We start from the raw sequence: 21,971 nt of genomic DNA, 5'->3' as shown, positions 1-21,971 counted from the left end.
ATCTGCTGGATGTCTTCGCAGAGGGACGGCTGTTCAGCTCCTTAAGCGTACTGCACCATAGTTCGCGCTGTAGCGGCGATAATGGTAATCAGCAGCTTCACCACCACAGGATAGCAGGCTGCAGCGACAGAGTGCTAGATTTACCAACACAGGGTCATGCAGGCAGCTGGCATCAGCAACAGGCAACGAACATTGCTTAAGGCAACGTTGGTAATATTTATACCTGACAGGTGCCGGGTTTGACGCAAGTTTGCTGGACATAAGACGTCAATTAAAGATGTCACTAGGAAGTGATAGTTATCAGTTGCTCATTAGAGTTCCATTACTAATCAAAACATAGCAAGCGGGGATTTCCAGGTTTGCTAAGTTTTTATCTTGTTGAAGAACTCGGAGTGTTATATAGGAATATCAGATAGTGACTGCTGCTCTGTCATTGCACTAATTGGTCGCAAAGGAAGTAGCAGAGAGTCATGCTGGAATGTGGCTCTGTTCGTGTGAGGCCAGAGATGACTTTTCAGAAAATCGCACTTGAACGGTTATGCCAATATAGGGAATAAATGGATTTATAGCCGAATAGGGGCATAAGGTCACAGTATCGATCAGGAACCTAGATAAACACGCAACACCCACTCCACGGGTTAATGCCCATCAAAATTACTAAAACTAAAGCAATTAGATGCATGTGTAACATTGCCCACCCCAAAATACATAAATGCATTCGAAATAGGCGTACTTGTAATACATGAATTTAGGTACTGTACGTTTTTTAAAGCATAGTAATCATTCAAAAAATTATTGCATTTGAAATCAATGAACGATTATGCAAAAGGAATTACACATGAAGTATCTCTGACAGAAGAAAGGCGAGATAAATCATCACATAAAAATGCATTGTAATAACATGTGTGCTAGAGGCTGGTGTAATGTCGTTATGTCTCTAGATGTGTTTAGAAATAGAAGTGTGAAGCTTCTGTTCTCTAAGAATAGTTTTTACGTTAAGCAAAGAATTTGTTCGTGCCAAAAAAGGTCAATATTAGAAAAATTGTCCAATTCAAAGAAAATAGATTTCCAAAGCTCTTGGCAGTTTTTGTTGATCAAAACTGAAGGCCGAATTCAGAGTTCATGGGAACGCTGTGTGTCGGAAAGCTTCTCAAAAATTATTGTTTCTCTGTGGGTGAGAACATCGTATCAGACAGGCTCTCAAAGAATTGGTCTACAAAATCAGGTGATAGTTCAACCAAATTAGATAGCGCTGTAACTTGGCAGGTGTGAGAATGATTGCTGTCATCGAAGGCAGGACCAGCAATGCTCACAGAACGTTGTACCTGGATGATGTTGCTTTTGTCACTCGCTCCACTGTTACCACTTGGTTGTAGTACAGGAGTCTCCACGAATGCCGTCATCAGGATTGGTAGCCGCTGGGGACAACACAATGCGTGAGCCGTTATTGGACTGAGCAAAGTATCGACGTCCATTGGTACTGCTGATGGAAGTGAAAGACAGATGTCCAACACGCATTCATCGCCGCAAAGCATACACCGTAGCACAGGTAAAATGCAATTTTGCCATATTGGTCTGAATGAAAGGAACCAGGTCATGTTTAGATCTCTCAGCCTGGCCAATCCAAGGACGTTAGTTATCCTGTCCCTGTAGTGCATTGATAGGATTGTCTCTTCCATTCCCATGGGAGCTATGTCTGAGCCGAGGCTTGCCATAACGTAGCAGGAGGGTCAAAAATAGAATCCCTGCGACGAGTCCCAAAAATAATGGTATGCCGCCAAAAATGGAGTGCACAAAATTAGGAAAGATTCCCAAAATTGCCTGGAAGGGTGTTAGCAGTCCCGTAAAGACTGTCTTAAATATGCCTGGGATGCTTGTTGCACTAGACATGTTAAGGAGTTGGCTGAACATTTCTACGAAATGCACGGGGCAATTTGTTGATAAAAGGTCATGAACCTCAGTAGCCGTCCTTGCGACTAGAAGATCATACGTCTCTTTAGATGACGTTATAGGCACTGTTGTCTGTAAAAGTACAGATTTCATTTTGCTTAATGTATCAATTCGTATAGAATAGAGATTCAGATGAGGCCAGAGGGGAGTCACTATGTCTGGAGGCCCGCTCGGGAACAATGCTTGCATACAACATTTGACCATGGACGTAACTTGTACTAGATAACTTTTCCCTGGCGTCAGGCCACAACATCTGTGATCCGTTCTAAGAATGTAACTCCCGTTTGCGAGTTGCATAAAGAAGGGCTCTATCTGAGTTGCAGGTGTGACTAGCTGGTGGCATGAAAGGTTGTTAGAATTTCCATCACATGCTCCGTGTAAATTAATACCCTGACACAAAAGTATACCGCTTAGTGAGTGTTTACAGTTGTCACCACTAAGAAATACATTTTTGTCACTGTCACTATAGCAAGAATGAGTGTATGGTAATTTCCATTCGGATTTTACATATCCCTTACCCAATTGTTCATATTGGCCAGCAGGTATGTACTCAAGGCACTTTTTAAATCGGAAAGTAGTAATCGGAATTGTGATAATTCCGTGTATTATCCATTCAATGACAGGACTCTCTGACATTGTCAATGGTAATCTCTCGAGTTTTTCGATGCTCAGGATTGTATAGTCTGCTCCTTTCTGTGCCAAACTGATCTGTTTATCAGTAAGGTTAAAACTGGAAAATAATGACGTTGTGTTGATTAAACGCCAAGGCACATAGCCTGAACGAAGATTTTGCAGCGTCCAGCCTAATTCTATAATAGAGCGTAATTGAGACTGGCCATGTTGTAACATTAGCAAATCTCTGTCTATCACATCAAAGGCAGAGGATACAATATTGTCCAAAGAATATATTCTGGAAGACAGAGTGGTTAACCCATTGTCTACCACAGAAAGTGATTTCTCTAAATTAATACGATCAATTTCTCGTATTTTTTCAGCAGTTTCAATTTGCTTTACTTTCCAAGCCTCGTTGTAAGCAGCATAGATACTGGTCGCTATGAAACGCTTTTGACGCTGTTTACGTGGTCCAAGAATGAAATCGCGCAAATCAGCACCATCTTTTAATAAAGACAAGTGTTGCTTAATTTCAGCCAGTGTGGATGCAGTTAGCCATTCTAGGCAGAGTTTCCCTACACTGTATGTTGTTATAATCCCTGGATGTTGTCTCTGGGAGTATCTAGGGTCTAATCTGGTCATTTTCAACCCCTGTGTTTTATTCAGGAATCTATCTTGACAGCTATTTGTGTCTGTAGGCCAGATTAACCACTTGTTCCAATCAGGATGTGTTCTGTTGAAATGTAAAATTTGTGACACGTCTAACTCAATATCTGTGGTTGTATTCTCAGGTATTGGCTTTGGTATAGACGGTGTTTTAAGGTCTTTGATCTTAGCTAGGCCAAGACAAGATGTTTGGTGTATTGTGTCATTTAAAAATAACATTTGTTCTGGTATCATGCAGGTTCTAAATAGTGCTTCAATGCCTTGCACCTGCCAATCTTTTGTACCCCAAATTGTTTTTGTTTCAATATTATTTTTCCAATAATCAAAACCAAATGTCATCATTTTGTCATAAAATGCTTCTGAATATATCAATTTAGAATTTGTCAGCATTGTTTTCATTCCTGTTTTATCTAACAGTTTATAATAAAACGTTTCTGCATTACTTGTGTTAAACCCTGAGAAGTATTTGAATTTCTCAAAAAATGCTTTGGAACTGCTTTTAGGTGGTGTAGAACAATGTTCCCATTGATTATACATAAAAACATTCCTAGGCTGTGCAGATTTATGCAAGTAATGATCCCCATAGTGGGTGTAACAGAATAACTGCTCATAACTAGATGAACCTTGTAAATAATCATGATCTGTGAATCTAGCTGACATTACTAAATCAGACATCATGTCATTAATACTGTTAAAGTCCCAATCATCAGAGAATGTACTTGGTGTCACAAAGTCACTTAAGGAAACCTTTAGTTGATGAGGATACTTCAGGATTTCGACCGGACCATAGATCTCATAGTCTGTTTTCTCCCATACTACCCCACCAGGTATTGGAATTGCTGTGACATTTACTGTTGACAGTTCTCTTTTCTTCACGTGGGATGATCTGTGTGGTTTCAGGACTAGGTTGATGTTCTGACTTGCTGTGTCCATTCAATTGTAATGAACTTTCCTAAAATTAAAACTAAAATTAGGCAGAGTAGGAGTATGAATACCCCTGAGATAATCCAATGCTCAATCAACGGTGAATCCAGATATAGTTCTTTGATTTGTTGAAGGAGTCCTGTTGTATTTTCTTTAGAATACTTTTTTGTTTCTGGCATCACTTCGGGGTCATTTAAATCTTCAGAGAAGTTGTCGAAGTTGATGAAATAACCAGAGGCAGTTCTGTCAATTGATGGGATTGTTCTTTCAATCTGTCTCTCGGTAGCACTTTCTGATGCCACATCATTGTAGACTGGTGTTGTTTCTTGACGAACTGTTTCAATCTGTGTTTCAAGAGGCACGAGTTCCATGGCATGATTGCATAGTCCTTCATTGTGCACTGCAGGCTGATCGAATGTGATTAGTCTTTCAGTTTGAACCTCTTGAATTGTTGCAAGTTTGGGTATTCTGTTGTTTCTTGGGAGTCCACTGGGCCTACTGTTGATTATAGGCCACATGCTTGTGGTTTTACCAGATCGATAGACACGACTCTGTTCTCCTTTTTACCAGCAAGGGGCGGTAGCACAACTGATCTTGTTCTGGTGACTGCCAAGACAGGTACTGCTTTTCTGTAAGAAGGCCCAAATTCCTTCTTAACCGCGATCTTTTCTCTGACTAGATCCCCAATCTTTGGAATCCAGACAGGCCTTGCTGGGGCTGTTGCGGGTGGTGCCTCGTCAGTGGTACTTGGCTGTTGCTTTAACTTTATGTTGCTTAATGATTTTCTTGTTTCATTCAGTTCCTGTAAAACAGCCAAACGGTCTTTTACATCAAAGTGCGTTGTTTCTTCTTGTACCACTGACATCTGACTATCGAGGTCCTGAACGCGCATTCTAATTCCGAACAATAGTTCGTATGGGCTGAAACCTTTTAGAGAATTTCTTGGCATGTTGTTAAGTCTAGTCTGGACACTTATTAAATGTTTGACCCACCCAGCGCCTGAACCTTATACCTTCGCTGTTATAGATTGCTTTATGTCACGGTTTTTTCTTTCTACCACACTATTCCCTTCGGGGTGCGACGGACAAGAATACCGCAACCCAATTCCCATGCTAGCCATGGCCTCCTTATAGGCTCGAGAGCTGAAAGCAGGACCCTGGTCAGAATGGAACGTGGTAATTGCGTATGTGCCGATAAAGACTCGCAAATCTTTTATAACCGTTCTAGCGTCAGCCGAGCGCTGGAGGCCTCATTTTTTTAAGTGCTTTTCGTCTTAACTGTTAATAGGACGCAGGATGGGGTGTAGGCAGCGTTACGCTCTTTCTGACTGGTAGCCGGTAGCAAGGTTCCTTACTGCGATCCCTATTACAGTTTTCACAGTTGTTTGCATATATTTGGTGTTCTACACTCATTCCCGGCCACCAGAATACTGATTGTAATTCAGTCAGTGATTCCTTGATCTCTCTGTGCCTTAGACCCAAACCCATATGTGCGTCTGCTATTAAAAATATTCTCCTGTTCATGTTTGGAATTACTCTGTCCCCCACTCCAGGGATTCGAGCAAAAGGAACGGAGTTTGCATCGATTATGTATGCATAATTGAGTGGATAGTTTACGGGTAGTGCTGCACAGTCGCCTTTTACGGTCGTTTTTACTGCTAGCATGGTTTCCCGGTCTATGTACTTATCTGTACGCTTTTTTGTGGCTACGGAAGCCGGTTTAGTTGCTTCCGCGGTGGCTGTATTAGCCAATTAATTCCCTGCAACGTGAACGCCATCACGTTGAAGACTCTGTGCGTGAATCACGTGAGTCTTTTCTAGTTCTTTACTTAAAAGAGCTACTTCGTTCCAGAGCAATTTATGCTTTATTGTGGCACCTGTGTCATTTTTGTAGTCGTTTTCGATCCAACTCTGCAGTTTATTGTTGTAAGAGTTGTCGCAAAAATGAGAATCGCACACTATAAGTGTCGGGAATTCACGTTCTGCATTTTCGAGCGCCATCTTTAAAGATCTGATTTCAGTTCTCTGAACCGAACAGTTTCTTACAGATTCAGTTTTTGTTACTTTCGGTCTGAATTTACCGCACAGCCAACGACCTTTAATGATCGCACATGCTGCATCGTAGGATTTTCTCTCTACGTTGAAATGCTGTACAAAGCTATCTGTATAGACTATACAGGCGTATTGTGGGAGAGGCAGAATTTCGATTGGCAGAGGATCTTCTTCTTCATATTCTAAATCATTCAGTTCTTCGAATTGCGGGGCGAAATAGTATTTCACATCTTCCGCTCCTAGAGAATCTAAACACTGTATCCATTTCGGGTCCAGTGACACTGTAGGGAGGTTTACTGGGCTGAATAGCGCCTCGAAGGCGGATTCCGCTGTAAGGATATTAATCCGTTTGCCGTGTGCTAGTTCTCGTTCATTTGCTAATGCGATTTGCACTGCGTTCACAGTTCTTTCTGTGCGACTGAATGCTTTTTCTGCTTGTGTGTACAAGTGAGATTTAATTGAAATTGGTACCTTTTCTCCCTCATTAGAGGTTAGGTACGTGAATCCGCATCTTCCTGGGATGACTCGGATTACAAGATCGATCGTGTTGTCACGTGTATCTAATTTTGTTTTTGCTAACATGTCTGTTTGCAGTGATCTCAAAATTTCTGTGTGTTTTTGAGTCCAATTGATTTGTTTTAAATCAGGTTTTATTAGTTCGTAGAGAGGTTTAACCCTCTCTGCGTAATTTAGTATGTAAGTTCTTCCGAAATTCAGAAAACCTAGTATTGATTGTAAATTCTTCAGCGTTTTTGGAGCTTGGAGTACAGCGCACTTCTCTAAGAAGTTGTCCGCTAGGCTTTTCCCTTCACTTGATAATTTGTACCCTAAGAATAGTACTGTCAGATGGGCAATTCGGGACTTTTTAAAGTTGAATTTGTAACCCTCTGCTGCGAACCCAAGTATAATGGTGTTCACTCTTTTCAAGTGAGTATCCAAGTCGTCGTCTGTGAGATAAATATCATCTACGTAAGATAATGCTTCATCATCATAGATTTGTAGTAACTCTGTTACCCTAGCTGAGAATAGTCCTGGGCTGTTCTTGAACCCCTGTGGGAGTCAACAGAATTTTTTCTGTGACCCAAATGCGGAGAAAGCGGTCAAATATCTGCTTTCTGGTGCAATGTTTTGACAAAAGAAACCATTAGATATGTCTAATGGCGTTTTGTATTTTTTCCTAACTATGTTATTCATTAGGGCTGCACTATGCGAGTTTTGTACTGCAAAAGTTTTGCAACATGTATTAAGGTGTCTGTAGTCCAAAACTAGACGATATGAATTGTCTGGCTTGGAGACAGGAAACAAAGGATTGTTCATTTGAGAGGTGCATGTTTCAATCACCCCCTGGTACTCAAGTTGATCTAAGATCTCCCTGACTTGTTTTTTAGCTTCTTGCTTTATGGGATACTGCCGTTGGGCAGTTGGTTCACTTTTTAATTGGATTTTGTGAGGCGGAGTATCCTCATCCCATCCTACATGATTTTTATATAATGCAGGTGCCTGGGCTACTGCCCATTTCCTTGCATATGTGTATTTTTTGTGAATCGGAATGTGATTCGAGAAGGCAGGCATAATCACTTCTTCGCCACGAGGGCACTCCCTGACAAACTCTGGGGGCCAATCTTTTTCAGCTAACAGAATATCATAGACTTTTGAGAGCTTATCCCAAAATAGACCCTTAATTTTCCTAGTCTTATCACCCTCTATACGCAATGTAATTTCGTATATTTTATGGGGCTCGCTAAGTCTGGCGTCGGCAGTTTCAACTTGAATGTATTCATTCGTGTCCACTGTCTCCAGATGACTCATCAAGATCTTGCGCGCTATACTGATTTCTGCTGCACTGTCCAACATTGTCAATGCCCACTCCCCGTTTTTCAACTGTGTCCTCAGTATTCTCGGCATGGTTGATTACTCTAATACTGGCTACCTTCTTTTTCTGAAATTGAGATTTTTTACTCTGAGCAGGTTCCTTGTCTTTGGACTTGGTGTGCTCTCCTGGGTCTGACCGTCCTCTTCTTTCCGAATTCTGTGGAAGAGATCGAGAGGGACGTGTATCAATACTTTGATATCTATCAGGTTTTTTCAGATTATCCCTATTTCTAAGGTTATATCTTTTCTCAGAGGGCTCCCTCTGGGGAGACTGGCGTTCTCGAGTCGGAGTTCTTTCCCTCCGTCAAGGAGACCTTCCTCTGGACTGGAAAACTTTTTCCTTGGGAGTGGATTGCTTATTTCCATCCCAGCTCTTTTTAGGAGTATTTAAATTATTTTTAATAAATAATTTTTCAGGATTTTCGAGCAGTTGGGGCTTAACTGGTTTTCCACCCAAGCTGTCTCTACCTAATTCTTCATAGCATTTTTCTATGATTTTTGCAAGCTCAACAGGATCTTTTATATCTGTTTCCCTCAACTTCTGGCGGATCGCCACAGATGCTGCTTCTCCCTTTACGTTGGCTAATAATATAGCCGTGACCTGCTTGAAGTCTTTCAGTAATTTCATACCTAGATTTAAAGCGGGCTCTGGACCGAATTCATTTTGAATCTGTTTTAGCACTTCTGGTATTACCGCCATAGACGGAACACCGTGTGTTTTTGTGTAAATGGAAGCAAAGACTGTACCCCAAGTGTCACAGTCCTCCACGTGTGGTGCGATTCCCATAGGAAGGCAGATGGTCAAGATTCTGTGTTTCTCAATAGGGGTAGTATCAGGATATACTGCCTCTATTTGAGTGATTTTCTGGGCTAACCAGAAAGGAATTTGTTCCCGTTTTACGGGTGTTTTACCAAGACATGATTGTATGTTCTGTGGTGTAATTTTATTTGTGTTCCCCTGATGAGGGGTCAGCTGTGGTGTATTAACAGCTGGCTGGACTGTTGCAGTCCGCATTACATATTGGACTAATTGCCTATGTATTTTTATTAATGTGTTTAGCTGTGCTAACAGCTCTTCTCTAGACATTTTTGCAATGTCAGGATGTGGTGTGTAGCTGGCTAGAACCGGCCACGTGGCTCCTGGTCTACCTAGTGGACCGAGCCTAGTTATTTGATCAGTGTGTTTTAGGGCGCCATTAAACCAGAGCAGGTGCTCTTGAAATTTAAGTGGAATTTCAATCTCCTCGAAAGGAGCGTACTCTTCCGGAGGTTTCTCTATTTTGTAATAGTGAAACTCTTTTGTTATAGCGTTTACCGCTGGAAAGTTTATCCATGAATAGAATACCTCTGTCTGCCGATATTCGTGAGCCTCTATCACGAAAATTACTGTACCTCCTTGAGGTGTCAGTCCGTTTACTATAAGTTTTGAAGTTATAGATTTTCTTAAATGTGCCGGGATGATTATTGCATCCGGGTCTGTGTATTCGGGACCTTGCTGAGTCGCATCTGCTGCGGCCCCAGTGGTTCCGTTTTCTGGCATTGTAAAAATGCGAGGTTTGCAGAGTAGGTCTCCAAGGAGACAAAGATTAGGTGCACAATATTTTGGAACACTGTATCCTTCAACGTTGAATAAACCAGAGCTTTACATAGGAATCTCTTCCTACTAAGGTCGGGCGGATTTTAACCTTTCACCCACTCCAGACGTCTATTAGAGTATTTACGGGAGAAAGGGGTGTGAAATTGAGGAAATATAAATGTTATGGTCAAGTTGTGTTCCCTAGCGTGTACCCCACCGTCTCCATGTACCAGCTTAAAGTGCATGTAACTTCCCTCCTGTGCCAGCTATGAAGACGCAAATACATTTGCGTCCAACGTTAACCTGTCCTCTTTCAGACCCACCCTGAATGGGTTGAATTGTCCGTTCCTAGGTATGCTATGCCAACGTCTTTTTATAGTGTACTTTACACGTTTTCCAGCTCTGGCAAAGTAGGCCCTGAATTTCTGCGATCGAGCCTTTTTCTGGCTTTCTGACTCTGAAAGCCTCAGCCCAGGCTGTCTCTGTACCCGTGAACTCTGACTTACTTCCAGCGCGGCCCACCGCGCTTAGCTCAGCCTGCTGCCTGCCAAGACTGACTACAACCTTCGAATTATCTGTTCCGCTCCTCGAAAATACATTCCTGCCTACTAGTTTAAGTAAACATCTCCCCAGCTGCAGGGCCGAAGGGCCGGCCTCACTGTCTCCGTGCAAATAATTCATAGCCTCTGTTACCATGCTCCCATGGAAGGCCCATGCCCCCACGCTTCTCATGCAGACACTTAGGCGCTTATACACGCACTCACAGTCAGTATAGAATAGCTTCTGCCCCAGAGACCTTTTCCGTTCAGATAATATGGTTCCCAAACATCAGATATCAGATATGATAGAAGTACGAGTTGATCTGACATGCCAGACTTCTGTCTCTTTCCGCTAGTGTAAATGTCAAGTCCCCTGCACCCTCCAGTTTCACGTCAATCACACGTCATGCAGCTGCGCGCGCATCCAAGCCTCCGATTTCTGCTGACATTGCAACAGTTCTGTTTTGTGCCACCCACTTATGACACCTACCTGTGACGTTTCTAGCACACACCTCTAGTTCACGCCTAGTTCACGCCTTCTGATTACGTACTACTAACACGTGGATGCTGTTATCTTGTCTTCTCTCAGCTGTTACGCCTACTATATTGGTTTCTATGATGTAACTTAAGTATATAAGCTATGTATTGTCAATAAAATATTGCTCTATCCCTTCCTGAACCCCTTGTGGTTGCAGGAACATGATATCCAGTTCTGGAACGATTCCGTCTTAAGGAATAAAACCCCTAAGAACTCTAACACCACGGACTCTGTTTTTTTTCTTTCCGATTGAGTTATTATTGATTAAGTACTTACCTGCATAGAAATTAAGACGGTAAATTAAATATTTACGACATTTTGGCGCCCGAATCGGGACCCCTCCCCCACCCCACGCGCCGGTTGGTGCGTTGCAAGCTCTGTCCCCTGCCATCAGTTAGACGGAAACTACGCGTACCGGCAGGATTTCCTGTATCTCCCTCTGGCCCACGGAGGTGACGAAGACTGCGATCAGCACCCAGACGAGGCGGTGAGGAGTGCGGAGGATCCCGACCAGAGCCTAGCCGAAAGAAGCAAGGTCCGAGGTGTCAAGAGGCCCACCAGTTTTCCGAAGTACCCACGTGTTGAGTCGAGTCGAGTCCGGTCCAGTCCAGTCGAGTTTTCCGAGGCCTTCTGTTTTCCGTGCTTCCCGGTGAGTACCATTGCTGGGACGTATCTAGACGGGTTTGGGTACACAAGTCCGGTCTGCACTGTTTTAGACAGTGTATCTGTACTGTTTAGCAGTACATCAGTTATTTCAAGTTCCTGCACTGTTTTAGACAGTGTATCTGTGCTGTTTAGCAGTACATCCGGTATAGGGGGTAGTCATATATGTCTCAAATGTCTTTTCATGTGATTAATATCGTGGTATGAGTGTGACTGTTTTTAATGTGCATTATTGTGTTCTTGTATAACTAGCTGTATTCAGTATTAAGTAGTTAGGATTGAGCATTCAGTACTAAGTAAGCGAGATGTCGTTTTTCAACAAGTTAAAGCAGATAGGAACTAGGAAAGGGATACTAGAGGAAGAAATTCCTATCCCCCCTAGGGACACTCCTGGAAATTTTATGTACCATAAGATTGGCTTAGATGCCATATTATATCTAGATTTATGGGCTGATTATACTAAGCATCTAGACGAGAGACACAGATGGCCTGTTACCGGAACATGGGATGCCGAGTGCATCATGAAGGTAGAGGAAGCACTATGGAAAAAGAAAGCCAGACAATCTCAGAAAGACGCCATAGAGTTTTGGCGTAAGGAATCACATAAGCGTGCTGAAAAAGCACTACGTAGAGAAGACAGACTTAAAGAATCAGATAAAGCCCAAGAAAACGAATTAGTTACTGAAGGGATCCGAGTAAAATCAGAGCAAATAGACCGCGCACGAAACAATCTCGTAAATGGCATGTATCTCGCGGCCGAGGGTTCGCCTGAGGCCACTTCAGAAATACCGAAAAATCTGCCGCCGCCATTGGTTCCAATTAAAGTAACTCACAGGACCACTAAAGACATATTCCTGAATTCCTATCTAGAGGATGTAGCACCCGCTTACACCAATCTGCCTGTTCGCGTCCCGCCTACTGACGGTGACGGAGGTGGCAACCCGCCACAACTGCATTCAGGTTTCCCCGTTCGATCACCCACCATTCCTCCACCTCCACCACTTCCCGCACCTAAAGTTGATCTACCGAAACCGCTTCTACCTGACCCTACTAAAAGACAAATTCAAGTACAGATACAGACTCCACAGAGAGATAATGTCCAAGCTTCCGCCTCAGGAGGTGCGATGGGGGGTCTTCGGACCCCGCCATTAACACACAGATTACACCTAAGGGATATGCAGAGTCCTTTCACGTTCAAATCACCCCGTCTCGACCTACTCAAAGAACCACTTGCAGTTTGCAGATATGATCCAGTACCCGGCAAAGACGATAGAATGATGATGGCATCACTACGGTTACGATATGCTACCGATTACCTGCTGTTATTTGCAGGAATGAAAGAGCGCCTAGATAGAATATATCACTTTGTTCAGACTGGGAAAGACCCTGAAAGTATTAAGGATGCCATGGACCATCAGAAAGTTGACACTCAAGCATATATACTACGCTTTTTTATAAATTGCCTAATAAGAGAACGAGACAGGCCTGAAACAGAACAGGATGAATTAGATGCCCTCAACAAGTGGGGCCAAAATATATCTGAAGGAAAACATGATAAGGGGACTTGCATAGCCAGTATGTACAAGAAAATAAGAAAAACAGTGATAGAAATACACGAAAAAGAGAAAGAAAAGGCTTCCTCCGAGGGGGAAGAAGAACTTGAAGAACCAGAAAAGACTACAGATACTATAGCGTATGTAGGTAAGGGAACTTACCTTAGGAAAGGCATTCGTCCAGAAAGCAAGAGAGTTTTTCTCTCTGGCTTAACCAACCCGAATTCTCCTGAACATCGGTTCCAGGAGACTGATAAAAGGCTTCGAGACCGAATAGGGTACCATGTGCTCAATTCTATGGATGAACAAGAACTAGCCCGGTCAGCAATATTATGGGCTGACAATCCAGACATATACAATGAGGACACCGTAGCGCAGACATTCCTGAACCTTTCCCCAGACGAGCAGAAATTAGCAGGTGTATACATGATTCAGCACCTCCTCACGTTATACAGAAACCAACATTCTGATCCAGGTCCCTTACACGATACATTAGAAGCACTACTCATGGATAGATGGAGAGGTCTAAGTACCAAGTTAATACAAATAATTCTAGAACAACGACATAGATATAACACTTTCGTAAGCTCCGAATATGTTCCCGCTCCAACACCAGAAAGGAAAATGTATCATATGGAACGTCTGCATGGCATTGAAAGTCAGAACCCCTTGCGAGAAGTACATCCAGTTATGGGTGACGATCATACTTTGAAACGTGTGTATGTACACACGCCTCTGACTAAGTTAGAACTGTTAGAAATGAAGAAACTAGTACCCTGTCATGATAAAGACCCTGCAGGTTTTCACAGAGAACTTAAAGACATGTTACTGATGGGGGATTACACATATGAAGATATCATGAAAATGTTAAAGGTACTGCTGCCCACGGGCATCTACGAGAAACTGAAGGAAAAGGAATGGGAGGTGGGAGAGAAAAAGATTGTATGGGCAGAAATAGAAGACGAAGAGAACAAACGTGTCCCAGGGGTAGGCCTTGGGGAGAAAACTAAAGCATTACCAGGTTTGATAGTACAGGTTCTGCCAAGATTATTGACAACTAGAAAGGAAGACTGGGACGCAATCTCAGCATGTAAACAGAAGCCAGATGAAGATAGTAGTGACTTCTATTCAAGATTTGAGAAATGTTTTATTATTAATAGTGGTCTTAAACCAAGTAGCGAGTCGTACCCGCATCTTTTTGTATCAAAGTTAGTCGAGAATTCCCTGTTAGCAGTTAAAAACCGTGTATACAAGGTTGAGAGTACATGGCAAGCAAATACGCCATCTCAGATGTTACAAATGTTACAATACCATCAGAACAGAATTAGAGAGGAACAAGATCATGAACAGAAACGTATGAAAGACACGAAAATGAAAATGTTAGTAGCCCAATCAGTTCCAGCCGACGGCCAAAGAAAGGGTACGACCCAGACAGGTCACACCGCAGCTCCCGTTAAAGGGACATGCAACTATTGCAAGCAGCCAGGTCACTACGTACATGAATGTCCAGTTCTGAAACATAACATAGCAACAGGTAAAACTAAAGAGAGACCGCATCCACCGAGACAAGATCAGGCCCAGCAACAGACCTCACAGAACGTACAGCCCATGCAGAATACGCAACCTATGCATGCTTCATCTCATACAGCACAGACAGTAGCGGTATCACAGCCACAGCCCATTGCCGCGACTCAACAAGTTTCCCAACAGATGTACCAGTATGCCCAATCTGCTTACCCCGATTACCAACGATACGCATGAAACAGCCTAGAGAGGGAGTTGGGCTTGCCTCTTATTGAAATTCCTGTAGATCAAGAAGGTCCTTATGTACACAGTCAAGTATTGGGAAAAGACAGAAAGTTTTTAATTGACACAGGGGCAAGCCGCACCACAATAAGCCATGACGAAGTCCCAGGGGCACCCCTCTCAGGCTCACAGAATGTTTCCCTTGGTTTTTCAGGACAGCCCATTGTAAATGAGGTATCAGAACCAGTCCCCCTGGCTGTGGGTCCGTTATCACGCGTTACAGACTTGTTACTTACGAAATCATGTCCAGAAAATCTGTTAGGAATTAAGACATTGAAGGCTCTAGGAGCCATAATATGTTGTTCCCCGGAGGGAGTTAGACTCTTTCTGCGGGATTTCAAGGGTCATTATGTATAACGAGAGTTTGATGTCAGATTGAAAAATGTACCAGATCACTTGTGGGCAAAAGGCCCAACTGATGTAGGTTGTATGCATATCACACCATACCGTGTTACACTCAAGACAGGAGTTGTTTTACCCCGAATCAGACAATACAAGTTACCACCTGATGCTGTAGTGGCTTTACTGGAAATCATTGAAGAGCTCATTGCCCAAGGAGTGGTCGTAGAGACCGACTCCAATATCTGTAATTCACCCATCATTCCGATTCTTAAACGTACTGATCCCAATGCACCGCCAGTATATCGGCTGGTGATTGATCTGCGAGAACTGAATAAATGCATTGTACCACAGTACCCTGTGGTCCCCGATATCTCTTCCCTATTGACTGCTATTGATTCTGAAGCAACGTTCTTTACTGTAATTGATCTCAAGAACGCTTTCTTTAGTGTACCCATTGATCCAGAGAGCCAATACCTCTTCGGATTCAGTTTAAATGGACGAAGTTTCAAATTTTTCCGCGCACCTCAAGGATTCACTATAGTCAAGCACTGAAAAGACAACTAGATTGTATTCAAATGCCAGTTAACACCGCTTTACTGCAATACGTCGATGATCTGCTGATCACCGCACGAAGTGAGCCCGAATGTGAACAAGCATCACTGACAGTTTTACATTTTCTGGCCGACAAGGGACACAAGGTGTCTCCTTCGAAGCTACAATTCTGTGTTCAGCAAGTTGTGTACTTGGGTCACTTGCTGTCCAAAGTGGGGAGACAGCTCACTCCCGATCGCATTCAGTTAATTGTAAATATGCCACAACCCCAGACACAAAAGGAAGTGCGGGCCTTTATAGGCCTCACCTCGTACTGCAGACAATGGATTCCTCAATATGCATTTCTAGCTAAACCACTCATCCAGTTAACGACACAGGAGGCAGCGACTTCGACTGTCCTCCCTTGGACCAGGAACACACACAAGCCTTTGAGGAATTAAAGAAAGCTTTATGCCAAGCACCAGTTTTAGCGACACCATGTTACAGTAAACCGTTTACACTTTTTGTTACAGAACGTGATGGTACAGCATTGTCTGTCCTCACTCAAGATCAAGCAGGTTCACATAAGCCTTGCGCTTATTTTTCAAGTACATTGGATTCAGTAGCCCAGGCACTCCCTGCGTGCTTAAAGTCAGTAGCAGCAACAGCCTTAGCAATCAGACAGAGCGATTCAATTGTTTTAGGCCATCAATTAACAGTACAAGTTCCACATTCTGTAGAGGTTCTTTTAAACAGAACCCAGACTCAGCACTTGACTATAGCACGACTGACAGGTTACGAATTAACGCTATTCCAGCCACACATAGAAATCAGACGCTGCAGCATTCTGAACCCCGCAACATTGTTACCTTCAATTATGACAGATCCAGCCCCGCATGATTGTATAGAGATCATTAATGCAGTAACAAAACCTCGACGAGACTTAACAGATGTTCCACTGACAAACCCAGACCTGACACTTTATGTGGATGGTTCATGTATGAGAACAAGTACAGGAGAATTAGTGGCCGCGTATGCAGTGACCACTGAAACCGAAGTTAAAGAAACACATCGTATTGACACACTGTCCGCTCAAGCGGCAGAGCTTATTGCTCTGACTCGAGCCTGTATACTAGCCAAGAACAGAAATGTTAACATATACACTGATTCCCGTTATGCGTTCGGAGTTGTACACGACTTCGGAATGTTATGGCAAGAACGAGGTTTTTTGACCTCTCATGGTGCCAAGATTCAACATGGTCCCCTCATTCAAGCACTGTTAGAAGCAATACATCTGCCTTCAGGCATATCCGTCATGAAGTGTAAAGCACATACTAAAGTTACAGATTCTGTTTCCCAGGGTAACGACCTGGCAGACCAGACAGCAAAACATACAGCATTGACTCACACTCAGACAACTGACGTGACAAAGACAATAGTACCGACAAATTGTATGACAGTCAGGGATCCCACACTAGATGTAATCGATATTCAGACACATGCTACCCCAGATGAAATAAAGAAATGGACTGAACTAGGAGGGATCCAGACAGATCAAGGTTGGATGACGAAGGGAAAATCTACATGGTTTCTCCCTGACTCTATGGTTCAAGTCATAATCAATACAGCACATAGTCCAGCACATCTAGGAGAGAAAGCGATGTTAGACAGTTTACAAAATCTTTGGAGCAATAAACACTTACGAGCAGCAGCAAAACAGAAAGTGCGTACTTGCATGATCTGTTGTCAGTTCAATCCAGGTAAAAGCGTCCCTGTAGAGCAAGGTGGATTTCATCCTCCCGATCACCCTTTTGAAGTCCTCCAGATGGATTATATCCAGATGGACCGCTGTCGAGGATTCAAATATGTCCTCGTAATTGTTTGTGCACTTTCCCGTTGGACCGAAGCATATCCAGTCCCAGATTACACTGCTCAGACCACTGCCAAGCAGCTGGTTCGAGAATTCTTCCCACGGTACGGCTTGCCTCGTGTCGTGTACTCAGATAACGGACAGCCATTCTCATCCGAATTAATGAAACAAGTTTCCTTGCTGCTAGGATATCAGTGGAAATTCCATTGTGTCCGACATCCCGAAGCCGCAGGCCTTGTAGAGAGGCATAACCAGACACTAAAGACCCGCCTTGCTAAAATATGTGAAGAGAAAGGGGTCGACTGGATAGTCGCCCTGCCAGTTGCACTATTCTATATGAGAATGGTTGCCCACTCGAGATCAGGACTATCCCCGTACGAAGTGGTCTTTGGTAGACCACCAAATATGTGGGGGACGCCCATTCCCAAGAAAATTACTGATGTTGATTGTAACATGTTGACAGATTACCTTGCCTCCTTGATGTCTGCACTCCAATCATGTCGTTCACAGGTTGCCGCAGCCTTCCCTGACAACACTGATGTAAAGCCGCATGATGTCCGTCCTGGGGACCTGGTCCTGATTAGGAACTTCGACAGGAAAAGTCCGCTGGAGCCCCGCTGGAAAGCGCCGAAGACCGTCCTTCTTACTACGAGGACCGCAGTGAAAGTGGAGGGCAGAAAGGGGTGGATCCACACGAGCCATATTAAACAATGCAACGAACTGAAACCAGACCCAGACTCGTCCACCCCTTCCAAAGACTGTATTGAGCCTAGTGACTTTAAAGTTTCCGAACGAGAGAAAACTCCCCAAGAGGAGTATAAATTAAAACTCCGATCTAGCAAGTCAGACAGTTTAATTGTTTAAGTCCTCCCCTAGGTGAATCGGTTAAATAGTTTCTGACATGTATCCCCTAGATCGAGATAGAGAGAGAGAGAGACAACTCAAGAAACGTACATATTGCAAATCACTGCGTAGTCACTGTATAGTGACATTATTAATTATGTTTTTTCTAAGTCTTCTGATTATTGTTGCAAGTATACTGCTTCCTATCTATTACCCTATTTTCAAGCGTGAACAATCTGCTTACAATGTTTCTGCTGAACATTCTTTTAGTGAGTTACCTCCACATGAACTTTCTTACAGACTCGCGCTGCGCAACAACACATTCATTAGTATGTTACATCATTCCCATCAGACTAATAATGCTACAAACTGCTGGATATGTGGCCGACTCCCTCCCTACCAGAAATACAAGGGAGCTCTGCCCCTCTTTCTGTACCCGTTCACTCACAATGGCTCCTGTGGTGCATGGTTTAAAATAATTAATTCCTTAGATCCTGATATTGCTGTTTTCAAAGGTAGCTGGGTATGGGGAAACTTGAACTTAGTTCTGCTCGATGTCTGTTACCCTGACAAGAAGGGACTCCCCACTAGAATAGGAACTGATCTAGAAAATGAAGTATATGGATTAGGTAATTACACAATTAACCTTATGATTCTTACTGTTGAATCCGAAGCTGCACCAGTTCTGCCCGCTATGTCAGTATTACCAGTCACTGGTGAATTATGTGTCAGTAAGAAAGGTTCAGTACACTTAGGTCATAGTAAATGTACTACTGTGGTCGAATTCAGTGATCAAGGTAAATCGTCCTTTAGAGCTACCCGTCATTCCTATTTTGTTTGTGGTCATACCGCATACATACGTTTACCTCCAGATTGGGATGGTACCTGTTATATTGCATTCCTTCTGCCACCTGTTTTTCTAGCCCCTCCTGATTATCACAGAAATACAAATCTAGTAAAGAATAGACTCCGAAGAGATATCCCGCTTGTCGACTACACAGAAACGGCATGGGAACAATACACCGATTTTAATAAAGGATTCTTTTTCTTTTTAGGCCCCGTCCAAAATAGTAAATTAATACGCAGATTAACTAGAACACTTGAAGCAGTAGTGAATGAAACTGCCTCCGCCCTAGGTAACTTAACCGAAGAGCAGTCCGCCATGCGGGTTGTTGTCCTTCAGAATCGTCTCGTTATTGACGTCATCTTGGCAGATAGAGGTGGAGCCTGTAAGGTCATCGGGTCAAGTTGCTGTGTTTTCATTCCAGAAAACGTGCCATCTGTATACAAAGCTATTACACGTCTTCATAAAATTGCCAATCTGATACATCAGAATCCAGGCACCTGGACTTGGTCCGGTTGGTTCTGGACAACGTTAACCGCTTGGGGATGGAAGATCCTATCCTTCCTAGGTATTGGCCTAGTCCTAGTATTCAGTTGCTGCCTGTGCCTACAGTGTGGGCCAGCGATTTGTGGACTGTGTGCCACATCATGCATTGAACATTCCAGTTTTCTCTCACAACGTCAAAGAAAGAAAGAAGAGCAAATGATGTTACAAGAACAAACTGATCGATTCATGAGGATCGATATATCATGAAGGGTCCGTAGGGAACAAGGAGGGAATGAGGAAATATAAATTTTATGGTCAAGTTGTGTTCCCTAGCGTGTACCCCACCGTCTCCATGTACCAGCTTAAAGTGCATGTAACTTCCCTCCTGTGCCAGCTATGAAGACGCAAATACATTTGTGTCCAACGTTAACCGGTCCTCTTTCAGACCCACCCTGAATGGGTTGAATAGTCCGTTCCTAGGTATGCTATGCCAACGTCTTTTTATAGTGTACTTTACACGTTTTCCAGCTCTGGCAAAGTAGGCCCTGAATTTCTGCCATCAAGCCTTTTTCTGGCTTTCTGACTCTGAAAGCCTCAGCCAAGGCTGTCTCTGTACCCGTGAACTCTGACTTACTTCCAGCGCGGCCCACCGCGCTTAGCTCAGCCTGCTGCCTGCCAAGACTGACTACAACCTTCGAATTATCTGTTCCGCTCCTCGAAAATACATTCCTGCCTACTAGTTTAAGTAAACATCTCCCCAGCTGCAGGGCCGAAGGGCCGGCCTCACTGTCTCCATGCAAATAATTCATAGCCTCTGTTACCATGCTCCCATGGAAGGCCCATGCCCCCACGCTTCTCATGCAGACACTTAGGCGCTTATACACGCACTCACAGTCAGTATAGAATAGCTTCTGCCCCAGAGACCTTTTCCGTTCAGATAATATGGTTCCCAAACATCAGATATCAGATATGATAGAAGTACGAGTTGATCTGACATGCCAGACTTCTGTCTCTTTCCGCTAGTGTAAATGTCAAGTCCCCTGCACCCTCCAGTTTCACGTCAATCACACGTCATGCAGCTGCGCGCGCATCCAAGCCTCCGATTTCTGCTGACATTGCGACATTTCTGTTTTGTGCCACCCACTTATGACACCTACCTGTGACGTTTCTAGCACACACCTCTAGTTCACGCCTAGTTCACGCCTTCTGATTACGTACTACTAACACGTGGATGCTGTTATCTTGTCTTCTCTCAGCTGTTACGCCTACTATATTGGTTTCTATGATGTAACTTAAGTATATAAGCTATGTATTGTCAATAAAATATTGCTCTATCCCTTCCTGAACCCCTTGTGGTTGCAGGAACATGATATCCAGTTCCGGAACGATTCCTTCTTAAGGAATAAAACCCCTAAGAACTCTAACACCACGGACTCTGTTTTTTTTCTTTCCGATTGAGTTATTATTGATTAAGTACTTACCTGCATAGAAATTAAGACGGTAAATTAAATATTTACGACAAAATATGCACGACTGAGTTACTCTACAAGTCTTGCGTTAGTTTATCGCCTTACCAAACGTTTGGGCGCCATGTAGTGTAGTTCCTAGTTTCCCACTAGGCCCTGCGCATTGGAATAACATAAACAGTAGTATCGACGTGGAACTGCGGATATTCCAGGCCTCCACTGACTATGCTAAACTTAATTGGGTTGTGTTACCAACTAGCTCAGAGGTCACTGGAAACTTTCTTCTCTGCATAGGAAGTGATCAGCTTCCTTGGCACAGACAAGAAGAGATTCAGTTTTCCAACAACCGTGCAACATGACAACTTTGCTCCTCAGATCAAGAGTCAATCTCTAGGGTCGTGTGAAACAATAGACATGTATTTCACTCAGTCAGTCTAGTGCAGTTTACTTTCACGAGATGTAGAGAATAGAGAGACGGGCATTTGTCAATAAAGGGTTAACATTTATTGAACAGTCTTTCTTCTCGTACAAGAGAAATGTATTGCCACAATTGCAATAATTGTTATTATAAAAAGTACGTACAGTAAGATAAGTATTGCGAAATAGAACTGTAAAAGCATTGATATGGTTTCTTAGCCATACAATGGTTTAAAAGTAATAAAACATATATACAGTCATATATACATTAGGCTAACATACTCAACTGGTGCTTCTAACTAAACCTACCCCAGTGTGCCTGACCTAAGCCTAACACGTGAAAAGGGGAGTAAGTAAGTAGCTTTAAGTTAAGTTGGTTTTGCCAAGGTTTGTTTCAAGAATTCTCGTCTAAGGGTTTAGTC

This window comes from Lissotriton vulgaris, chromosome 8 (genome assembly GCF_964263255.1).
Source record: "Lissotriton vulgaris chromosome 8, aLisVul1.2, whole genome shotgun sequence".
Taxonomy (NCBI): domain Eukaryota; kingdom Metazoa; phylum Chordata; class Amphibia; order Caudata; family Salamandridae; genus Lissotriton; species Lissotriton vulgaris.
This window is presented reverse-complemented; position numbering follows the sequence as displayed.